Here is a 10,552-nt window from a genome sequence, read left to right on the forward strand (position 1 = left end):
GTGCTGCACTTTATGTACATGCTCAGTAGTGACCAGTGCTGTGGAGTTGTAGATGAGATGAATCTGTGCTGCACTTTATGTACATGCTCAGTAGTGACCAGTGCTATGGGGTCATAGAGGAGATGAATCTGTGCTGCCCTTTATGTACATGCTCAGTAGTGACCAGTGCTGTGGAGTTGCAGATGAGATGAATCTGTGCTGCACTTTATGCACATGCTCGGTAGTGACCAGTGCTGTGGAGTGATAAAGGGCAGCACAGATTCATCTCCTCTATCACTCCACAGCACTGGTCACTACCGAGCATGTGCATAAAGTGCAGCACAGATTCATCTCATCTGCAACTCCACAGCACTGGTCACTACTGAGCATGTGCATAAAGTGCAGCACAGATTCATCTCATCTACGACCCCACAGCACTGGTCACTACTGAGCATGTACATAAAGGGCAGCACAGATTCATCTCCTCTATGTATATGCTCAGTAGTGACCAGTGCTGTGGGGTCGTAGACGAGATGAATCTGTGCTGCACTTTATGCACATGCTCAGTAGTGACCAGTGCTGTGGGGTTGTAGATGAGATGAATCTGTGCTGCCCTTTATGTACACGCTCTGTAGTGACCAGTGCTGTGGGGGTTGTAGATTAGATGAATCTGTGCTGCACTTTATGTACATGTCAGTAGTGACCAGTGCTGTGGGATTATAGATGAGATGAATCTGTGCTGCACTTTATATACATGCTCAGTAGTGACCAGTGCTGTGGAGTTGTAGAGGAGATGAATCTGTGCTGCACTTTATGTACATGTTCAGTAGTGACCAGTGCTGTGGAGTTGTAGATGAGATGAATCTGTGCTGCACTTTATGTACATGCTCAGTAGTGAGGCAGTGCTGTGGGGTCAGAGATGAGATGAATCTGTGCTGCCCTTTATGTACATTCTCAGTAGTGACCAGTGCTGTGGAGTTGTAGATGAGATGAATCTGTGCTGCACTTTATGTACATGCTCAGTAGTAACCAGTGCTGTGGGGTCGTAGATGAGATGAATCTGTGCTGCACTTTATGTACATGCTCAGTAGTGACCAGTGCTGTTGGGTTGTAGATGGGATGAATCTGTACTGCCCTTTATGTACATGCTCAGTAGTGACCAGTGCTGTGGAGTCAGGTGAGATGAATCTGTGCTGCACTTTATGTACATGCTCAGTAGTGACCAGTGCTGTGGAGTTGTAGAGGAGATGAATCTGTGCTGCACTTTATGTACATGTTCAGTAGTGACCAGTGCTGTGGAGTTGTAGATGAGATGAATCTGTGCTGCACTTTATGTACATGATCAGTAGTGACCAGTGCTGTGGAGTCATAGAGGAGATGAATCTGTGCTGCACTTTATGTAAATGCTCAGTAGTGACCAGTGTTGTGGAGTTGTAGATGAGATGAATCTGTACTGCCCTTTATGTACATGCTCAGTAGTGACCAGTGCTGTGGGGTCGTAGATGAGATGAATCTGTGCTGCCCTTTATGTACATGCTCGGTAGTGACCAGTGCTGTGGAGTTGTAGATGAGATGAATCTGTACTGCCCTTTATGTACATGCTCAGTAGTGACCAGTGCTGTGGAGTCATAGAGGAGATGAATCTGTGCTGCACTTTATGTAAATGCTCAGTAGTGACCAGTGTTGTGGAGTTGTAGATGAGATGAATCTGTACTGCCCTTTATGTACATGCTCAGTAGTGATCAGTGCTGTGGAGTCATAGAGGAGATGAATCTGTGCTGGACTTTATGTAAATGCTCAGTAGTGACCAGTGTTGTGGAGTTGTAGATGAGATGAATCTGTACTGCCCTTTATGTACATGCTCAGTAGTGACCAGTGCTGTGGGGTCGTAGATGAGATGAATCTGTGCTGCCCTTTATGTACATGCTCAGTAGTGACCAGTGCTGTGGAGTCAGGTGAGATGCATCTGTGCTGCACTTTATGTACATGCTCAGTAGTGAGGCAGTGCTGTGGAGTCATAGAGGAGATGAATCTGTGCTGCCCTTTATGTACATGCTCGGCAGTGACCAGTGCTGTGGAGTGATAGAGGAGATGAATCTGTGCTGCCCTTTATGTACATGCTCGGTAGTGACCAGTGCTGTGGAGTGATAGAGGAGATGAATCTGTGCTGCCCTTTATTTACATGCTCGGTAGTGACCAGTGCTGTGGAGTGATAGAGGAGATGAATCTGTGCTGCCCTTTATGTAAATGCTCGGTAGTGACCAGTGCTGTGGGGTGGTAGATGAGATGAATCTGTGCTGCACTTTATGTACATGCTCAGTAGTGACCAGTGCTGTGGGTCGTAGATGAGATGAATCTGTGCTGCACTTTATGTACATGCTCAGTAGGGACCAGTGCTTTTGGGTTGTAGATGGGATGAATCTGTACTGCCCTTTATGTACATGCTCGGTAGTGACCAGTGCTGTGGAGTGATAGAGGAGATGAATCTGTGCTGCCCTTTATGTACATGCTCGGTAGTGACCAGTGCTGTGGAGTGATAGAGGAGATGAATCTGTGCTGCCCTTTATGTACATGCTCGGTAGTGACCAGTGCTGTGGAGTGATAGAGGAGATGAATCTGTGCTGCCCTTTATGTACATGCTCAGTAGGGACCAGTGCTGTTGGGTTGTAGATGGGATGAATCTGTGCAGCCCTTTATGTACATGCTCAGTAGTGACCAGTGCTGTGGGGTCGTAGATGAGATGAATCTGTGCTGCACTTCATGTACATGCTCAGTAGTGACCAGTGCTGTGGAGTCGTAGATGAGATGAATCTGTGCTGCACTTAATGTACATGCTCAGTAGTGAGGCAGTGCTGTGGAGTCATAGAGGAGATGAATCTGTGCTGCCCTTTATGTACATGCTCAGTAGTGACCAGTGCTGTGGGGTCGGAGGTGAGATGAATCTGTTCTGTCCTTTATGTACATGCTCAGTAGTGAGGCAGTGCTGTGGAGTTGTAGATGAGATGAATCTTTGCTGCCCTTTATGTACATGCTCAGTAGTGACCAGTGCTGTGGAGATACAGATGAGATGAATCTGTGCTGCCCTTTATGTACATGCTCAGTAGTAACCAGTGCTGTGGAGTCATAGATGAGATGAATCTGTGCTGCACTTTATGTACATGCTCGGTAGTGACCAGTGCTGTGGAGTCGTAGACGAGATGAATCTGTGCTGCACTTTATGCACATGCTCAGTAGTGACCAGTGCTGTGGGGTTGTAGATGAGATGAATCTGTGCTGCACTTTATGTACATGCTCAGTAGTGAGGCAGTGCTGTGGGGTCAGAGATTAGATGAATCTGTGCTGCCCTTTATGTACATGCTCAGTAGTGACCAGTGCTGTGGAGTTGTAGATGAGATGAATCTGTGCTGCACTTTATGTACATGCTCAGTAGTGACCAGTGCTGTGGAGTTGTAGATGAGATGAATCTGTGCTGCACTTTATGTACATGCTCAGTAGTGACCAGTGCTGTGGAGTTGTAGATGAGATGAATCTGTGCTGCACTTTATGTACATGCTCAGTAGTGAGGCAGTGCTGTGGAGTTGTAGTTGAGATGAATCTGTGCTGCACTTTATGTACATGCTCGGTAGTGTCCAGTGCTGTGGGATTATAGATGAGATGAATCTGTGCTGCACTTTATGTACATGCTCAGTAGTGACCAGTGCTGTGGAGTTGTAGATGAGATGAATCTGTGCTGCACTTTATGTACATGCTCAGTAGTGACCAGTGCTGTGGAGTGATAGAGGAGATGAATCTGTGCTGCCCTTTATGTACATGCTCAGTAGTGACCAGTGCTGTGGGGTCGTAGACGAGATGAATCTGTGCTGCACTTTATGCACATGCTCTATAGTGACCAGTGCTGTGGGGGTTGTAGATTAGATGAATCTGTGCTGCACTTTATGCACATGCTCAGTAGTGACCAGTGCTGTGGAGTTGTAGATGAGATGAATCTGTGCTGCACTTTATGTACATGTCAGTAGTGACCAGTGCTGTGGGATTATAGATGAGATGAATCTGTGCTGCACTTTATGTACATGCTCAGTAGTGAGGCAGTGCTGTGGGGTCAGAGATGAGATGAAGCTGTGCTGCACTTTATGTACATGCTCAGTAGTGACCAGTACTGTGGGGTCGTAGATGAGATGAATCTGTGCTGCACTTTACATGCTCAGTAGTGACCAGTGCTGTGGGGTTGTAGATTAGATGAATCTGTGCTGCACTTTATGCACATGCTCAGTAGTGACCAGTGCTGTGGAGTTGTAGATGAGATGAATCTGTGCTGCACTTTATGTACATGTCAGTAGTGACCAGTGCTGTGGGATTATAGATGAGATGAATCTGTGCTGCACTTTATGTACATGCTCAGTAGTGACCAGTGCTGTGGAGTTGTAGATGAGATGAATCTGTGCTGCACTTTACATGCTCAGTAGTGACCAGTGCTGTGGGGTTGTAGATGAGATGAATCTGTGCTGCACTTTATGTACATGCTCAGTAGTGACCAGTGCTATGGGGACATAGCGGAGATGAATCTGTGCTGCCCTTTATGTACATGCTCAGTAGTGACCAGTGCTGTGGGGTCGTAGATGAGATGTATCTGTGCTGCCCTTTATGTACATGTCAGTAGTGACCAGTGCTGTGGGGTTGTAGATGAGATGAATGTGTGCTGCACTTTATGCACATGCTCAGTAGTGACCAGTGCTGTGGGGTCGTAGATGAGATGAATCTGTGCTGCACTTTATGTACATGCTCAGTAGTGACCAGTGCTGTGGGGTCGGAGTCGGAAGGTTTGGCTTACCGTCTCCACAGCCCTGATTGTAACACATTCTGCTCATTGCCATATTTAGGGAATGGGGCAAAGCAGCAATATATAAAGCTGCTACGAAAAGTACTATGTATCCAAGTACAAATCAGACTGAAATCTGATATATACAATGAAGGGTACATGAAGGGTTTGTAGGAGCAGGGAGGCCCCACTGAAGAATCAGACCCCCTTTAATCTAACATTGATGGCTTAATCACAAGGTCTCTAGTAGTATTAAGGCCTCCACTGCCATATACACCAGTTTCCACTTCTTACCTCTCACGTGGTAGCACAGTGGAGCGACAAGTCTTTCTCCCAGCAGTCACCACTAAGGGAAGGTTTTTAGTCACAGATTTAGACAAGTAGCCCTGACTTCACTGGGCGCTATGCAGCGAACTCGCTCCTAATTCAGATGTCCATTTCCATCATACGTGTTCACATGTATGAATTTGTACTTTTATAGCACTGACATTTTATAGAAATGTGCAGATTGGGTACCATTCACACCAGACCAGCAGGACGCTGAGGACAATGTGAACTCCTTACTTCAGACACAAACACAATCAATTTGATTGGAAACCATCTCATCTCTCAGAATAGGTTTGGGGTGTGAGATGAAATCTACGCATACACAGGAATACTGAAACTTCATGCAGATATTGTCCGTGGTCAGATCTGAACCTAGGACCCCAGCGCTGCAAAGCATGACATCCAGTGACTTACCATGTCACCCTACCACACAGTGTGTACTACAGCTGAGGGGTGCTGAATGGCTCTATAGGTTCATACAGGTTTTATCGGCAAAAAGAAGATCAATAAGGGAGGAAAATCAAATGCTCCAGAAAAACACTGATCATTATATTTCCTGTCTTACCTTTCCAGTTTGTAAAATGTAAAGGGATCTCAGATCCAATACTAGGGGTTTTACGGCCAAGCACACATTAATCCACTAGATGGCGATGTCACTCATCTTGTGAGACCAACTTGTGTCTCTCAAGATCTATCAGACACAATCCCTCAAGTCAATGAAATCGGAACCAACTGAGTCCAAGATCACACTCTGAGAGATAACTCTTAGTAGGAGTTAAGTTCCAGCATTTTTACTGGAAGAAAGATTGCAGCACGCTGTGCTATTCCATTCCAACGGGGAAAAAAAGGACCCCATTATAGTCATTGGGGTCCATCTGGTGCTTGTAGGAGTCGTGATGTTCCTAGGGCTAACCCTGTGGCCACATTCAGTCAGGAATTTGAAAATTGCTGGGTTGCAGAACGGATTCAAATAAATTGTGACTCTGCTGCAGGTCCCTGCACAGGTGCACGACTGAGTGTAGGAAACCTTCAAATCGGCACTTTATCACCTTTTTCTCAAGGTCATCAGCAGCTGGTCCCATGCTGATGAAAAAGTGATGCCATAAATAAGTATCTGAGATTCTGATCACTTTGGGTCTGGGTGCCGGCACCCCTACTAATCACTTATGCAAAGGCTCAGTCCAAGCTTTACAGAAGACGGGTTCAATACCAAGTCTACAAGCCTGTCTCCAGTCTGAGAGCGCAGCAGTGCTCAGCTTAGACCTTTGTGTTAGTGATGGTGGGGGGTTCAGCTCACAGACCTCCACTGATCAAAACTTCAGAAAAGTCTCTCTGACATGTCAAATGTTTTGCAAAAAAGTGCAGTTATTCTATAATCTTTGTATTCTTCAGACAGAAATCTCAGGAGAATGCCCTGTAAATCCTATATACTGTGGAAGACTAACACCCAGCAAGAAGATTACAGAGAAGGTTAACAGCCCCAAAGTGAGTATAAAGTGCTGTGCAGGGGAATGCTAATGTTACCTGCCACTACATGGAAAGGGAGATGCTAAAGGGTCGTTTCAGATTTTTATTAAAGGGAATCTGTCACCAGGTTTTTGTTACCCCATCTGAGAGCAGCATATGGTAGGTGCAGAGACCCTAATGCTAGAAATAGATCAATTACTGGACTGCTAGCTGTTGTTTTGATAAATTACTGTTCTATTTGCTGCTCAGCCAGTCTTTCCTCTCAGTGATGTTATCAAAACTACAGCAAGCAGCCCAGTATGTGATCCCAGTGCTGGAATCAGGTTTCTGACCCCTCTTTGTGCTGCCCACAGATTAGGATGCATAGAACTGCTGACAGATTCCCTGTAAACTGCCTGCAGGAAACGATATAAAAATAAAAACAACACTCGCCCGTGAAATATCCCCCTGCTCTAGTGCCAATGATTCAGTCATCCCATCTACTCCTGTGGCAATGAAATGCCAGACATAAACATGACCGCTGCAGCCAATCACTGGCTTCAGTGCTGATGTCAGCACGTGCGGCACAGAACATGAGTAATGGAGCGGTATGGTGATTAGTAGGGATGGGAGTATCAGTTTGCAGGGCTCAGGTCCATAACTTGTACCGGTGTACAGGATGCCCGTGAATCTCATTGCCTACTGGATTTCCCGAATCTTTTTATGATTAGTCCAAAAGAAGAGTAGGGAATGCCAGAAGGAGAGGAGATTCACAGGCTTCCCATCCAGCGGTCACAAATTATTTAACATGGCCAATGGAACGGTGTCCTGTGAATTGATTCTCCCATTCCTACTTTAAGAGCCTATGAAAATATGGTAGAAAAGCAAGTCATGAAAATGGATCACAATTGTCAAGAGGCTGATGATTACAGTTTTACTTTCCAAAAGTAATAAAAACGGAAAAAAAAAAAAAAAAAGTTTCTTCACTTTGAGTGTTCACACATCCGTTTATCGTGGTTAGAGTATGGACTGCAATGCATGGAATGGAGAAGGGTCTGCTAAGCCAAACGTCACAGCTCAATGTATATGCCCATAAGGCTACTGAGGCCCCCAGCCAGCCCATGCATCGTGACACTGGAGTATGCGAAGGCAGCCTAATATTGATTATCCTCAGATGAGTGAACGTGCTTGGATAACGTCTTACCGGACATGCTCGGGTGTTATCCAGGCATCTGGGCGTACTCGTTTATTATGTTTGAGTCCCTGCGGCTGCATGATTTGTGGCTGTTAGACAGCCTCAACACATGGGGATTGCCTGTGTGTTAGGGAATCCCCACGTGCCGTGTCTAACAGCCACAAATCATGCAGCCGCACGGACTCAAACATAATAAACGAGTACGCCCAGATGCCTGGATAACACCCGAGCATGTCCGGTAAGACGTTATCCAAGCAAGTTCGCCCATCACTAATCCTCATATAACGAAGAAGACCTGTAACATAGATGCAAAACTATTTTTGGTCTGAGGGCCACAATGTCAGATTGAAACAATTCCATGGGGCCCAACAAAACATCACAACATAAATATCTAATGGCTGCCTATTCCAATTTTAGGACTCCACTTATTAGGAGGATAAAAAGCTCCTGTCCTCTTCCATTCACAATCCAGAAAGTAAAACACCAAAAATCTAGCTCTCTCCATCGCAGTTGAGAGGCGTTGACACGGTGGAGGGTTTCCCTTCTCCCATAAATAACAATGACTATGGCAACACTAGTGATCAGTCATTTCTTTACTTCATCTAATCCTTACCTAGATGATACATCAGGGTCACTGGGTAGCCGGGTTATCAAGACTAGTGTTTTTCACACTGATTTTGATGAGGGGGTGTGGAGGAGTGTGAGGCGCCCGATTCATTAAAATGTGGACGCCTCTTAATGAATCAGGCGAGGCTCGAAGTAGCCTTTAGGTACGCCTTGCCACAATTTTTACTCCAGGGACATGAATTTAACAAGAGTGGGTCACCATGACACTTTACTTCCCGCCTTACACACTTTTAAGGAGCTGGGTGAAACTGGCGCTACACTGCCAAAAGTCGCTACATTTTTGTGAAGTCTCGCGTTGCGCAAACATTTTGAGACTTCAAGACTTTTAACGCCAGTTTCTGGTGTGAAAGCTTTGATGAATTGGGGCTAATGTGTTCACCAAATAAAAATTTGGAGAAGGATTTCTCCGCAGGGAAATTTGCCAATTTCTGCAGTTTCCCAGCTGTGCAGCCTCAGACATCTACTTTTTATGGATCTCTAAAACACACAAGGAGAGCTGAAGAGGCACAGTGTTCCTTCGGATATGATAAGGGTTTTATGCCTTAGATATCTTTTAACCTTTTTAGGGCATTTTAAATCATTATAGGACAAATCAACCGAAGTCAAAACCTGTTGCTGCAAAAAAAGCATTCATCCGTCTAGCTGGAGGACTCTAGCAGTCAACAGAAGTCATTGGATGCACTCTATGTCTATGTTCACTTCCACTTGGAGAGTAGCATTCACACTCTAGTTCAGGTGATAAAAGGGGGTTCACAGTGATCAGACAACTTTTTCGGAACTTTTGTGTACTTTTCCATACTCGGAGTTTGTGAACAACATTTGGGGATTAGTGAACTCAGACACACTTTGCCTTCCATTACTGCATGCTTTGAGGGAAGCTTTATTAACATACCATTTTCTTTCCTCAGCCTGGAGATGAATTTCTTGGGCGGTATAACCCCCACTTTCTTCTTCTGCGTGGCAATGCTGTTAAATAGGTCTGCCAGGCATGTGAGTAAGCTTTCCTTCTTCCGTGGCTGGACCTTGTATGCCAGAACTTTTTCCCGAAACGGGCGACAAAAATAAAGTGCTTGTAGAACAGAGTTGCAGTAGCAGGTGTTGCCGAACTAGAAAGTGAACAGAAAAATAAGTAAACGACAAGGCAACATACGTACATGAACAGAGATCTGTAGAAATCTGGTAACAAGAGGGTCAAAAACACATGTTCTGTATACATAATGCATAGAAGTAAAAACACAATATCATTAAAACAATAAGAATAGTAAACATTAGAAATCAGAAGAGAATCACTAGACTTCATTATTTCCATTTTTAAAGTTGAGAGACATTGTTTGGCAGTTTAGTCTCTTAAAGGGAATCTATCACCATGTTTTTGTTTCCACATTTGAGAGCAGAATAATGTAGGGGCAGAGACCCCAAATACAGGGATGTGTCACTTACTGGACTGCTTGCTGTCATTTTTTGCTAAAATCATCTGATTTATTTCTAGCAGTTCTCTGAATGCTGAGCACGAAATAACCCCACCCACATCACTGATTGGCAGCTTTCTGCCCATGTACAGAATACACAGAGAAAGCTGCCGATCAGTGGGGTCATACAGAGCTCATGAATATGGAGGACTACCTGGAAGCAGGTTTACTAGTCCTCTAGTGATGATCTCCTGCTGATAAAACAGTGATTCCATCAAAACTACAGCAAGCAGCCCAGTAAGAGACATCAGTGGAGTAAGGGTCAATTATAGTTTCTGCTGATATTGTCAAGAACTACCAAGATGCATGCAGCTCTTTTCCTTTCTATCATATCTGCAGATTAATCACATGAACAGCGTCTTTGACGGCTATGTGACCAAGACCTCACATCCAACTAATAAAAGGGCCATCTGGTATTGATGACGTATAGCCTAGGATAGTTTCAGTATCAAATCGGTGTGGGTCCCGATACCCGGCATGTTCACTACTCACCCAGCAGCGGATGGATGTAAGCTCATTGAACGGAGATGACTGCTTAGCTCCATTCAGTGTGCAGTGGCCATTCCTGAGTATTGTAGTGTTCTGCAGTAATTAGGAGAGGCCGCTACATAGTAAGTGGAACTTTTCAGTGCAGCTCTGGTCGATGAGCTTATATCCAGCTGCCAAAGCTTATAACAGCTGATTGTGGAGGTG

At 45.0% G+C, this 10,552-nt stretch overlaps 1 protein-coding gene across 1 annotated transcript in view; it reads right to left on the reverse strand.

The window, feature by feature from the left end:
* Nucleotides 1-9,415, reverse strand: part of LOC141059976 (ubiquitin carboxyl-terminal hydrolase 12-like) — a 43,156-nt gene extending 33,741 nt beyond the window's left edge. Inside the window, exon 1 of the mRNA XM_073556217.1 lies at nucleotides 9,283-9,415. The gene's annotated coding sequence lies outside the window, so the exon portion shown is untranslated. The remainder of the gene's footprint in view (nucleotides 1-9,282) is intronic.
* Nucleotides 9,416-10,552: the final 1,137 nt, after the last annotated feature.

This window comes from Dendrobates tinctorius, unplaced genomic scaffold (assembly GCF_039654945.1).
Source record: "Dendrobates tinctorius isolate UK_male_01 unplaced genomic scaffold, ASM3965494v1 ptg000231l, whole genome shotgun sequence".
NCBI lineage: Eukaryota > Metazoa > Chordata > Amphibia > Anura > Dendrobatidae > Dendrobates > Dendrobates tinctorius.